The sequence below is a fragment of the Eptesicus fuscus genome, chromosome 11 (genome assembly GCF_027574615.1).
Source record: "Eptesicus fuscus isolate TK198812 chromosome 11, DD_ASM_mEF_20220401, whole genome shotgun sequence".
NCBI lineage: Eukaryota > Metazoa > Chordata > Mammalia > Chiroptera > Vespertilionidae > Eptesicus > Eptesicus fuscus.
In genome coordinates, this window is record NC_072483.1 from 25,606,553 (window position 1) to 25,621,336 (window position 14,784).

The following is a 14,784-nucleotide window of genomic DNA, read 5'->3' on the forward strand; positions in this document are numbered from 1 at the left end:
CCAAAGAAATGCAGTAAAGCTATATGCCAGTGAATCAACAAGGTTTCTACAACCTTTCCTTAAACAACAAATCTGAAGGATAATGTTATCATTAAAAACATGGTAAATTTTTCATCACAGAGAACTGGTTAGCAAGAAATTTTTATTTGAACAGTATCACTTCTGTTAATGTGCTAGTGAAATAAAAATATATGTAGGAATATAAAAACTTTTATATACATTTCAATGTATATGCTATTTCCTATTGGAAGTAAGCAAGAAAAATATTGCTTTAAGAAATATACCAGCCTGGCCAGTGTGGCTCTGTGGTTGACCATCCACCTATGAACCAGGAGGTCACAGTTTGATTCCCAATCAAGGCACATGCCCAGGTTGGGGGCTCACTCCCCACTAGGGGGCATGCAGGAGTCAGCCAATTGATGTTTCTCTCTCTATATATCCCTCTCCCTTCCTCTTTCTAAAAAATCAATAAAAACATTTTTTTAAAGTAAAATAAAAAATATTCCATAGGTTTGAATTTCCCTTTATGACTAAAGAAAACACCACTTATAAAATGGCATATTCCTTTTCTTAATAATGTTTTTCCATGAAATTAGTCTCAACAATGCAGGGATGCTCTTCACTGGTAAAACTGCACTTCACCTTGCTCAGACAAAGCCATGCCCATTAAATTGCATTCCAAAGCAAAAAGTCTCAAATGGTTCTCAAAGAAGTGCCAGAAGTGAATAAACGCTTATTTCTTGATCTCTGAATCTCCCAATGAGCATTTTGGAGGACAAGTATACAAACATATTATAATTATCTGCAAAATAAGAAACAGTGTTCCTCGGATGGAAAAGGCCTAAACCCTGGTGTCAGAGAGATACAAATTTGAAGCTCAGCTCCATCACTTCCTAGCTGTATAACCTTGGACAAGTTACCTAAATTTGTAGGCCTCAGTCACACCTTCTCTAAAATGGGGACAACAGTACTAACCACAGAGGTGTGAAGATAAAACTGTGGCACAGTAGCTTACGATCAGCAATAAGGTATTTTGCTCCTCCCATTATGATTATAAATCACCTTACTTAAGGAGAAAGAATATTTTCAAATCTTCCAGCATTTTAAAATCAGTAATTTTCAATCACGACCTCCTATCCACCAAGGACAGGTTAGAAAGATAGATACACACATGCAACTGGTAAACGGTGGGTGTTACCCATTCCTCTTCAGCAGCTTGCATTTCAAATATCATTTTAAAAGCCTCACCGGTTTTGTGGCTAAGAAGGAAGCTCAGAGGCTGAGCTATGCAGAAGCTAGATTTTTTTTCAGGCCAGCTGGAGAGAGACTTCAACTCTAATCACACTCCAAGTTTAACAAAATGGTAGCCATTAATCCTTCAAATGATAGAAGCTTCTAGAAAGTAACTAGAGAGAGCAATAAAAGGCAGTTCTGAAAATGATATCAGAGGTTTCAAGAAAGACAGAATAAAAGCAGCTTAACATTAATTGGCTTACTAGATCACCTCAAGATATCTACTATCTTGCTCTATTTCCTCTGACCTAATCATGCTAAGGTGTATATGCACTGCCTAGTCTTAAAAGGTCTCTAAAAGATGCTTGTAAAAGTGGCCTGAGATATTTCCTCACAGGACAGGATGGGATATAAACCACTCTAAAGAATATTCCACTCATATAACCTCAAACAAAGCAACAATGATATTATCGGGCGGGGGGGGGGGGGGGGGGCGGGGGAAGCTTTCTGATTCTTCATTACTCTACCCTTTTCCATGATTAATCTAGAGCACGTATTATGCCATATAGTTACAGATGTTTCTTATGGGTCTGAGTCATGAGTTATCTGCAAACTGTGGAGGCAGTATGTGTAGGTGCTGCTGTAGATTCAAGACAATCAGTACGCAGAACTGAACACCGAGCATGTGGGAGGTTGAAAAATAGAAAAGGGGAAAAAAAAAGATTATAGCTATAGAAGATTTCCACCCCTTTAATAGCTCAGTCAGAAGAGTGAAATGTACAGGTTTGAACTGGCGTTTACTTGAGCATTTTGCTAGTGGCCAATGGGTGTGCCTGCATTTGAGGTATTTTTCTAGGGAGAGTAACTATGTCCTACCATCTCTGAAAACTATACTTAGTGGCTTTGATTCATGGAAATTTGTTCTGCTTGTTTTGTGGAGACAGACATATCCTGGCAGCTCCCCCACTTACTTCTATTGCAACTTTTGTGGCAGGAAGAAAATGTGTTCTTCCCTGTGGTCTCCTTAAAGCACAACCTGGAAGAAAGATGATACCCATTAGGTACGAGCAAAAGAGGGCAGCTGAGTTTTAAATATAAGATTTAAACCAAATGTCATTACAGCACATTAAAGAACAGTTCAAGTACGCTGTGCTTAGTTTTGTTTTAGAAAACATTGCTTGAGACACATAAACATGAGGTTAAAAAAACACTTAGTTAAAAAGGATTTTTGCTGTTATGCTAGAATTTGTTAAAAGATAAAGGGAGTATGTTATTTGCCCATTGTAGCAATACTCCCAGAAAACTGCATTGGTCATCCTGACACCACAGATGCTCACAAGCAAGTCAGGTGAACACAGCCAGTTGTGCACATTAGGAAGGGGTACCAGAGAGCGAGTTCTCGGGAGCGGCAGGAGCAGGGCCCCAACACTGAAGGTTCTCACTCCAAAACAAGCAGAGGTCCTTCGTGGCAGTGACCACGTGTTTGCCAAAAGATGGTGGGTGAATAGACATGCAGACAAAGGTCTTACATGGGTGCCTGGGTGAATGAATCTATTAAAGCATTTGCACAAGTATAATCACAGATATTAAACCTTGAAACATCTAAACTGCATCAGTCTATCAGAAGTAGGGTGTGGCATTTTAAAAGAAAGAAATGGCACACACACACACAACACTTCTTACATTGGAGAAAAAAATACCAATCAGAAAGCCCAAGTCCTTTCCTCATGACACTACAATGATTATATTCTACGACATTAAGAAAAGAGTAAACAGCCAATCCATTTTTGCCATTTATATGCTGCTCTCCCTAAAAGAGCATATACAATGTTTTGGATAAATTTTATCAACTTTTTTTTTTTTTGGGGGGGGGGGGCGGTGAGAGCCCAGTTGAAGGGAACAAAGGGCCGGGGGGAAATGATGGACATCTGTAATACTCTCAATAAAATAATTTAAAAAAAAAATTTTATCAACCTTTCAGTTTCTCTGCTTAAAAAAGTAAACTTCAGTTTTTTAAAAAAAACCTCATTTTTTCAGCATATTTTATTCCTCAGTGAAACCAATGAATGAGACTAATATACCATTAAAGTTTTATGGAAGTTTAATTCATTATTTATACTATGATTTAATGATACCTGGTTAAATGCTAAACATTAAATTGGCAATATAAAATGAGTAAAAATGATAGTTATGACATAGACATTTTAAACAACTTCAAATTCTATTTAAGATCACCAGAGGTCAAAACGATCTAATTATCTACTTTTCCAAAAAGTTTGTATTTACAATTAAAAGGGGATGGAAAGGGAGAAATCACAAGAGTATTTCATGGAAAACATTTTGACCAAAATAAAAATGTGCCACCAACTGAAAATGGAACTCCCATTTGACCCAGTAATCCCACTCCTGGGAATATATCCGAAGAAACTAGAAAAACCAATCAGAAAGGATATATGCACCCCTATGTTCATAGCAGCACAATTTACAATAGCTAAGATTTGGAAACAGCCTAGGTGCCCGTCAGCAGATGAGTGGATCGGAAAACTGTGGTACATCTACACAATGGAATACTATGCTGCCATAAAAAAGAAGGAATTCTCATCATTTGCAGCAACCTGGATGGAATTGGAGAACATTATGCTAAGTGAAATAAGCCAGTCAATGAAAGAAAAATACCACATGATCTCACTCATTTAGGGATAGTAAAGAACATTATAAAGTGGTGAACAAAAAGATAGATACAGAGACAGTAAAGCATCAAACAGACTTTCAAAGTACAGGGGGAAAGTTTGGGAAAGGTGGGGGAGTTATGAAATCAAACGAAGGACTTGTATGCATGCATATAAGCATAGACAATGGACGCAAAACTCTGGGGGGGGAGGGCATGTGTGGGTGTGGGGTGGGGGGGGTAATGGTAAGATATGTACACATATAATACCTCAATAAAAATATTTAAAATTAAAAACAAAAAAACAAAAAACGTGCCACCAGTCATTTCAGTTAAACATTCATAATGCATTGATTAGATCACTGAGAACAAAAGTAGCCTGAAACCAATGCTGTGAATATTTTTAAATTATTAAAACTTTTTGTCATTGTACCTGCGTTTATTTCCAGCTTGACCCAATTTCTTTATTCCCTGAGCCATGAACATTTTCAAGGTGAACTACATTTTTGTCTACCTACTCTAGCACTTACAACTGCTGTGGTAGTTGAGTATTTTTTTTACACTACAGATAAAGGAAAATCGCAATATGTCACTGATGTATTGAAAAAGATGTGCTAAGTAGAAATACATCATGTGGACTTTCTAAAAGTAATCCTACATCACATTAGAAACCTACAATTAGCCCGCATCCATGATGTCAATTCGGTTACCTATAATATTTAAATAATTTTCCAACCAAATACCAAGTAAAAATTTTAAATCAGAGAAATTGTTGTATTAATACCTTCCACAGACACCTTACTGCTATTAGTTGTAGGAAGGTATAGTTTCAGTGACGATGGTTTTAACGGTTTTAATCCCACACACATGAGAAATTGATTCCACAGGTTAATGTGCATATGGCTTGATACCTTACACTTGCACCAATTACTGAAACTCTATATTCTATTTGCCTATAAGCAATATTTGGAAAAGTAAGCTTGGCAGAGCAAACGCCAGTGAGCTTACACACTAACTGCTTTAAGTTGGGGAAAGTAAAGTTGGGTAGGATTTCCCAATAGGTCATCATTTCCCAATAGGTCACCTGGTATTTCCTGACTGACCCCTTTCCTTCTGCACCTCCACCCACCCACTCCAACACATACAGCTTCTATTTAAAAAGCAACTAATAACCCAGCAGGATAAAATAGGGCAGAACTGAGAAAAGTTAGTGTTACCTTTCAGCCCACTCACTTACTTTAATGATTCATCAGGGAAACCCCGGTTGTTAAAATATACCTGAAATCTCATTAAATAGTAAAAAATAGGCATGAAAAGATTTCTGCTTTGAAACATGTCACCATTGATTCCCCTAACAGAACCTATGAAGGGTGAATATGTAGTAAAAGTACATTTTGCTAAAAAAAAGTTTCCTCAAAGTATTTCACTACATTCATCATCGTTATGGGGGACGAGTGTCTATGAAATGGTTTGGGTTTTTTTTTTACTTTTAAAAATCAGGCACAGCAAATTCATGCTAACCCCTAAAACCTCAATGTGACCTCTGAAAACTGAAATATAATCTGGCATGAAATGCAGAGTAATAACCTTGCAATCCTAAAACTATAGGCACTGATAATATTCTAGCTACATAATTAGAGAAAGTTTAGCTAATATTAAGGAATGAGTCAAGATTCCTGAACACTAGTTTGAATTGAAGAAAATGCATCATGGAAACTAATCATTATTCCATTAACTGATTATAGGACATACAACCTAACATTCATCATATCTTGTATACTATATGTACTTAAATAGCAATATTTAAAAAAATCTTGAATTCATAAAGAAAAAGATGTAGCCCTCTAATAATTTATCTCCCCCCCCCACCCCCCCCCACACACATAATGCTATGGATATTCTAATTTCTTCAACTGAATTTTGTTTACTGTTGACGTAACTAAAAGAACTGAGGATTTATGCAAGATTTGGTAAGAAGACTTAAAAGCTATATTCTTTATGAGATAATTTAAAACCATTTTAAAATGTACTTTACCAACTATATGATTTGCAATGATATTTTAACACATGTTCTTTTCAAATTTACAGTCTGATATACATATATGGCTATTTAAATTTTCCTAACAAATATTTTCATTCTTTCTCAAATTGGAATTTAACTTTCTGCTTAAAAATAAAAATAAAATATATCAGTCACTTCTTCCATGAATTGAATTAATCCAAAGTCTTGGTTATGACTATCAGCAACAAATGTAAAATCAACAAATAATTTGATATGCCTGAACTATGACATCATTCACTTGCTTTCAAATATGCATAATTTCCACAAATAACTACATGTGTATATATTACAATTTATTACCTTACATTTTTATAAAGTTACATTCCAGGTTATATAGCAAAATTATAATTATGAACATTTTTGTGAGAAGTTTGCTGGTTTAATTTCAGGGACAAATAAAATGCTAACCTTCTTTCAAGTTTTCATTGCTATTAATTTCATGAAGAACTTAAAACTATAAAAGTAGCAATGAATTAGTTCTAATGAATACTAAAAATATTCTCAATTTGCTGACATTTTAAAACATGGCAGTATAGGTATGAATCAATAGAAAGTTATACACCAGAAAATCATCTCATCACTCAATTGACCTACCCTAATTAGATTACCCTTTTAACTATATCTCCATGCTACCACACAATCTGGTTCCTGTCACACCATTCTCCAGAAGCCAGCCACAAATAATCTTCCAAAATGCAAATCTGATTATAAAGTGACATGCTCAAGCATCTTGAATGTCTCTCCATCAACTAAAGATAAAACCCAAAGCCTACACAGTACAGTTACAACCTTCTTTTTCCGGCCCCTTCCTTCCTTTCTCTACACTACACCCTCATGTCCCCCTCCCACTTCAATTCCTCTTCCCTCACTTCTGCAGACTTGGCACCATAGCAACACCAAGTACTCACACTCATGTAGCTATGTCACACTTTTTCTTTTTAAATCTATTTTTGTTGATTTCAGAGAGGAAGGGAGAAACATCAATAATGAGAAGGAATCATTGATTGGCTGTCTTCTGCACGCCCCACACTGGGGATCGAGCCCCCAACTGGAGCATGTGCCCTGATCAGGAATCAAACTGTGACTTCCTGGTTCATAGGTTGATGCTCAACCACTGAGCCATGCCCAGCCAGGCTATGTTATACTTCTATGACTTCACACCTTTATCTCTTTTCAATCAGCCTTCTCTTCGTGTTCACTTAATGAACTTTTCTCAAAATTTCTGCTCATGAATCATCAATTCTATGAAGCCTTTCCCTGAACTTTTCTTAGCATGACTTCCTTTCTACTTTGTACGGTAGTATTATACTCGCTTCACTCTATTTCCATGTCTTGCTTCCCCAAGGGACTGCAAAAATCTGGAGAATGGGGACCATGACATTATTTTCCAGGGGCTAGCCCATGATCTGTTTTTGTAGAGCTGAATGGAACATTAGGGGGAAATGGGAAGTTGATTCTGCTTTTAAAGTGGCATTGCTTTCACTTAGCGCAGTTCCGGAGCAATCAGGTGTCAGCCAGCACTACACTTGCTTCTAATGATTTCCCATTGTTCCTGAAGACGAAACTAAAGCCATCAGCATATCTGAATACATTTTATTATATTCTCTTTCAAATAATGATTCTTTTTTTTCTTATTATTCACAGAAATCAGAATTTATTGGAAATAATGTTTTATGTACATGTGTGTTTATCTTAACCTACTAACATAACAGAAGCAACAACGATAAAGCAATTAAGAGACACACTATGAGCAATTCAAGTCTAAGCCAAAGCCAGTTTGATGGCCTAGGAGAATATCTGAGATCCGTGAATTCTGAAAATCACCTGCAGTTTTTTAATCTGTTTGATCTACCGTCGACGTAGTTTAATACTAGAAGTGGAAGTAGGATGAGAAGCCAATTCCCTCACCATCAATCTGGAGGTCCCATTCCACATTTAGTAATTAGGCTGTTATTTAATGGGGAAGACAAAGACAGTTTTAAATACTTTCTGCCAACAATTATTCATTTTATAAAAGTCTGACAAGATGAAAAATGTATTTGCTTTCTTGAAATGGCATTTCTCCAAGGCTCCCACCTTCCTGAAAGGGGCTGCAAATCAGCTCAGTGGGAGAAAACTGAGTGACTCGACACATTGGGATATGGATCCCAAGGAGAGATCAGAATGCGTTACAGAATCACAGGTGGGGGGAACGCTGCTGCCACTGCTGTCCACCCACTTTTCTGTAATAGAGGAAGAAGTGGAGTGAGAGCAAGGGTCTTCTGACTCCTTATTCCTATGTCTTCCCATTACTCTTCACTGCAGGACATAAGTAAAAAGGGGCCTCCATTTTCTAGTCTTTGAAGTTTTGGGAATGAATATCAACGTTTAAAAATTATGAATACATAAATGATATCTATTGCAACATATATTTATAAACATGTGGAATATGAATGTAACTATAAGATGATAAAAACATGTATTACAGCCGAAACCGGTTTGGTTCAGTGAATAGAGAGTCAGCCTGCGGACTGAAAGGTCCCAGGTTCAATTCCGGTCTGGGGCACGTACCTTGGTTGCAGGCACATCCCCAGTAGGGGGCGTGCAGGAGGCAGCTGATCGATGTTTCTCTCTCATCGATGTTTCTAACTCTCTATCTCTCTCCCTTTCTCTCTGTAAAAAATCAATAAAATATATATTAAAAAAAAACAACAACATGTATTACATATTATCCTATAAAATAAAGCCTAATATGCAAATTGTCCCCTCGACTGGGAGTTCGACCAGGGGCTGGGCCTGCAGGTCAACCTTCTGCAGTTCCTCTCCCCAGCTGGCCCTACCCCGGCCAGCAGCAACAGTGGCAGGCAGCTGAGGGAAGGGAGGTCCCGGCCAGCAGCTGGCAGACGGCAGCCGCTAAGGACCCTACCCGTGCATAAATTTCATGCACTGGGCCTCTAGTATTTAATAATACCTCCCAATAGTTTGTAAATCCAGGACATCAGTGGTATAAGTCACACAAAACTGAACACCATGTGGTTAGGGTGGAAAAACTCAAACGTTTGTCCTAATCTCTTGTGATTCCTTCCAGAATCCAGCATAATCATCCTCTCCTGACCTCACAATCCTTATCCTTCATACCTCCCCAGCTCTAAACTGACCTCTTTTTGACAGGATAATAGGCCTTGAGGACTGGGATGGAAGAAAACCAATATCCAAGGTTCACATGACAAGAAAGATTTGCTCTGGGACATAAGGTCACCTATATTACTACATTACATACGTATCGTAATTTACTACAGTCACCATCAAATAAAGCCCAGGTCCACTTGATGTAACAATCTGTAGTACTTCTTTGTACTTACCACTTGTAGGCTATGTTTATATGAGTGATTACACAACACCTGCATCCTCCACTGGGTATTCAGTTCCAGGAGGAAAGGAACCAGGTCTGCTTGCTTACCACTACATCTCCAACACTTAGCAAACAGAAAGTGTTCAACAAATGTGAGCTGAGACAATAAACCATAAAACCCTTTAGCAACGGCATTGACAATTTCTTCCTAATTCATCCAAGATCTATATTATCAACCACAAACAATCACCTCTTACTTCCATTAACTACTACTTATTCGTTTGATCATCATCTAACTGTAACAGGTGGCATCTTATTGTATCTGAAATGCCACAACCCATCCTAAGGAAAACAGTTCCACTGACAGCATTGCTGTGGGATACAGAAGCCGTGTTTCATGCCATGGGCAGCTGTCTTCTCTGACTGCTGTTCTCTATAATAATATTTCACACAAGGACAGTCAAGTCTATAACCTGAAAGAAATCAACTGGTTCAATCATTAGACAGGCATTTTTATTGGACAGAAGCATTATCTTGCTACCCTGCATTGGCTTCTATGTCAAAATTTAGCTCAGACTTGGTTTGTGCACGGTAATTATAAATATACACACCAAATACGTTGAAAATAAAACAACTAATTTCTTAAATATACTGGCACTAGTGAGTCTAACATCTTTTAAGAACTGAATCCATATTAACTAATTAAAAAATTGTAGAGAAGTTTCCCTCTCCAAGTGGGAGGCACAGCGCATTTTCTGTTAATTTTGAAACAGAAATAGCAGGATTACTCTAACACACAAACATTCTCAATGTCCTATTTGAAGTACAGCAACCCAAGCAAACATGGGTGGCATTCCCTTGATGAGTTGAAATAAATGTCACCAAGTATAAAGTTCTGGATTTATTCACTTGCAGTGAAGAATGAAAAGGACGCAATCTCACAACTCAATCTATTTATCAGTAAGGGGAAATCCACTTAAAAGAAATGCAAAATCCTAGCAGTTCAAGGAAGCAAAAGAATATCAGTAAACACTTGGGAGAAGAAAGAAATTTCCATATAGGACTAAAGGCCTAGAAACAGATATCCCTAGTACCAAGGTTAGATACCTTAAGTGTTTTTAATAATTCATTTTATATAAATGAAAGTCACCCTACAGTTACAGAGCTTTTAAATAGTGTTAGGGAGTGTGAGATGAAGGCAATATTAGAATCTGTTGTTTAAGATCCAAATCAATATAAACCATGTTTTAAAGATGTATATCAACTAAAATGTTTAGTGAGACTTCTCTCATCTCCAAAGTTCCACATGAACATAGTAATTTATTAGAAGTAGGATTAAAGTATACTTTCTTCTATTTATTTATTGCAGCAGCTCTTTTCCTAATTGCAGTACCTTTTTCAAGAATGCTGATCTGTCAATGGTCTTAAGGCATTTACTTATGGTTTAATAAGCTGACACTAGAAAAACTAGATAGAATCTAGAAATTGTAAGTGACAAAATTTAAAAAGCCTAGAAGCCCAGTTTAGATGGGTGCTAAGTAAACCTGGGGCTAACAGATGTGGTAATGAGAGCTGTATCACTATTTTTAAATATCACAAGGGGCGTATTATTAGCTACCCACTATTATAAGGAAAAGAGTCAGTCTGATAATAATAGACTGGGATTTTAAAATCCTGTAGAAATCTGAGATGAAGGCTGTTGAGTAAAGAAAAGGCACCCAACGACAACAGAGTCCAGCTTCTGGAAGGTCTAATATTCTCCAGTTTCTGCAGAGGAAGCACAGGCTGGCCCGTATCATCTGACACACACGCTTCCCCTGGATAAAAGATAAGGAGCGGTAGCTCAAAGTTTCCTGATTGGAGCAAGCACCATGACTTTTATCTATTTAGTGGCCTTGTCTGTCACGGTTATCTCTTTATCAACCTGTTTTTCAAGGAGACATTCCAATGATATAAATATTTTGTCTAATGAAGCAGAGACCCTACAGTAAAGGATATTCACTACAAACTACCCAAAATCACACTTTGCATCTTCACCGTCTCTTAAGGAAGTAATTTCATACTTGGCAAACGGTGTTCAAACAGAGTAAGGCTGCTCAGGAGTTAATTAATTCCCTCTTGCATCAGTATCCAGAATATACGTACCATGTTTGGGACCATAAGTCTCTCAACTGGGTTAATTAGCATTTACAGTTAACAAACAGCCTGAATCTCTGTACAGAAAGATAAAAACTTAAACTCCCAAAACTAGGCACATAATATCCAGAATTTTATATAATAGCTGTTCAATTGATCTTGGTAGTATTGTAAAGGAATACGTTGCTTCCTTTATCGTTCCACTTGTTCAATGCTTCCTCATGTCCCTTGCCCCATGTGGTTCTGAAACTTTACTTGCAAGAACTACATTTAAAATAAATTCCTTCACATTGTTCAGAGTAGATGCCTGCTCGGCGCAATGAGTTACCTCTCCCAGGAGCAACAGGTGATAAAATTTCAGCCATCTATAGATGAGAATAGTGTGTGAATTAAAAGGACCCTTTTCAAATTCTGAAAACACAGCCTGAAGGCTGCTCTCTGCTCTACTAAAGCTTGAAAACTGTGCATGTCTTTTGATGCAACAACACCACTTCTAATAACCCTGGAAATTGTCAAGAATCTTTATTGAAATATTTGCCCATATCTGAAAATCAAAATATCCAACAAAAAAGGATCCCTTGTGATTAAATGACTATGATAAAAAATCATAGTGAAGAATATTGATTGGCATGGGAAATGTTTCATATTTCATGAAAGCATGAGATGAATATATATATAAAGACATGATGAAATGAATAAAGGTGAGATTGTACATGCTCACAGGTACACATAATCTGTGATGGTGAAATTATGAGTGATTTTGTTTTTCTCTTTGTGCTTCATTTTATTCTTCATGTTATCTTCGTTGAATGTCTCAACTTGCAATTAAAAGAAACTATAAATTTTTCTTAACTTCAGGGAAGGAGGCCAAATTGTTTGAAATAAGCCAATTACTGAAGGCTTATTCCCCTCCAGGAGCTTGCAAATAGTTCTCAAATTATTCTAACTACTATTGCTATCAAGAAATTTATTAAAAAGCTAATCAGCAAGGGTTAAACTAGTGGAGCAATAGCTACTTACAAACACTATAATTTGGTTTTGTAAGCAACTTTGTCAAAAGCATAAAATAAAATACTCAATTAATTTTAAAGTGTACTTGAATTATTAAATAATTACAAACAGATCGAGATCTTTATTCATATACCAGAGGCCCGATGCACGAAAATCACGCAAGAGTAGGCCTTCCTTCCCCCAGCTGCCGGCACCGGCTTCCCTCTGACACCGGGGGACCGGGCTTCCCTAGCAGCCCAGGCTTTGTCCAGAAGGTTGTCCTTAAGTACATCCGGTATAATTAGCATATTAAGCTTTTATTATTATAGATAAGAAATCTGGAGTTGTACTTTGACTGAGTGCTTTAGAAACTAAAATACTATTCTGGTACTTATAGTTTTGAATAGGAACATGGGAAAACCTAGAGCAAACTAAAAGTTTTGAAGTTCAAGTAAAATGTCAAGATTAATTTGTCCCTTTAATAATTAGGTATGGCTCTTGAAATAAGAGAAAATATTTAATTAAAGTGAATAAAATTGAAGAGAACTTCCAGTTTCACACTTAATTTCCTAAGTGTCTGTATTAAGAAAGCAGGAAAATGTTATTGCATAATCATCCATATGTGTTACACATGTTAAAAAAAAAAATAAAGGAAAGAAAGCAAAGGACTGATTGGATATTCAACTAATAGAAACACAGTCTTGCAATTTTAAAAGACTGCCTTCTCTTATAGCCACTCAGATTTTCCCTATATTTATATACATGCATTCAGTGAATGAATACTCAATAAATATTAACCCAGTGGCAACTCAGGCTTGGTAGTGAAATATTTTTAAAATGGAACCTCCAGATTCTAATACATTTTACCATTTAAAAACCATGTTTCATTTTCAAGTAATAAAAACTAACTCTATCATTCTTGGTATTATTTTCTAACATAACCATTTCATTTTTAAAATCACCTACACTGTAAAATTTAACTTACAAATCTAGAAAAAACAACAACCTATTATTAAAAGTATACAGAAAACACAAAAATAGTCATGAAAATGTGAACTATGTAAATGCAAACATTAGAGACTAGCTTATCATTTCATCTATTTTTAAACAATTCACCTATCAATATATAATGTAATGTATTTTAAAATTTGTGTGAAGTTGGTATGAAAAGGAAACTCTAATCTTCGGAAAGCGCCCTGTAGAATTTTTTAACTTTATTACCACTTTGTTGACTCTGTCCCAGAGCAGATCACCTCCAACATTAGCACTCTGACCTTATGAGAAAGTGACAAAATTTATGGTGAGAAAAAATGAGTTTCTGTGGGTTTCAAAAAGGAATTCTTATGACACTAAAAGCCATATAATAATATTGATTTGATAACCAATTTTTTTACTGCCATATCACAGAGTTAACATTTCTGGAGAAATATCCAAGTGAATTTGCAGTAAAATACAATGAAAGAGAAGCTCGAGCTCATGATAAACAGTCTATGATCTCTTTGCAAACTTTAAATATACATATAAAATGATTTTTAAAATCAGATCTTTAAAGTTTTCCATATCCCAATTTTTTACCAATTTTTACAGACTGACCCTCCTCCCAATGTTGATCAAAAGTCAGTTATTAGCTCCCATCTTTCTGAAAATTTATTTTCCATGCCTGTTTCTACTTTCCTTCTGTTTTAAAGGCAAATATACACTGTACAGAAAATAAGCATTATTTTCTTGTAAAGTCATCCTCAAAAATCAATTAGAATATTCAAAATATTCCATTCTCACTAATGAAAATAAGTTGCTTGCTGAAATGACACTCTTCCATTTCACTGCCCTAAAAATTAAGCTGGCATGGATAATAAAAGTGTTTTCTTACTGGATATGCTTGGCATTCAAATGTTTTTAAAACAAATACTAATCCACAATTAGATTTCACAGTGCAATCTATAAAAAATAGAATTTGTTTTTATTTTTCTGAGAGCAATATAGTTTGATATTAACATTAGAAAAGTTATAACAATGACATCGCTTGCATAAACCTATAAACAAACACACAGATGCATGTTTATTATCCTTTTTAGTCTGATTTTGACCATTCATTTAGTAAATATTTCTTGTGCCTACTATGTGCCCATGGTTGTTCCAAGTGCTTGCAGATAAATCAGGCAACAAAACAAACGTCCCTGTTACCGCAGGAATGTCTTTCTAATTGAAGTAAAAAGACAATCATCGAGTAATTGGACATCAGATGATGGCAGGTGCTATAAAAAACAATAACACGGGGTAATAGAGAATAAGGGTCGCTGAGAACTGGGATTGGGGAAGGGCGGTATTTTAGATAGGGTTATCAGAGAACACCTAGCTGATGAT

General features: G+C 36.2%; 1 protein-coding gene across 2 annotated transcripts in view; it reads right to left on the minus strand.

The window, feature by feature from the left end:
• GTDC1 (glycosyltransferase like domain containing 1) overlaps nt 1-14,784 on the minus strand; it is a 364,616-nt gene that overhangs the window by 247,468 nt on the left and 102,364 nt on the right. Inside the window, exon 1 of one of the 2 annotated variants that reach the window (XM_008143495.3) lies at nt 2,205-2,286. The exons of the other annotated variant lie outside the window; for it this stretch is intronic. The gene's annotated coding sequence lies outside the window, so the exon portion shown is untranslated. Of the gene's footprint in view, nt 1-2,204; nt 2,287-14,784 lie in introns of those variants that run through there. 2 annotated transcript variants of the gene reach the window in all.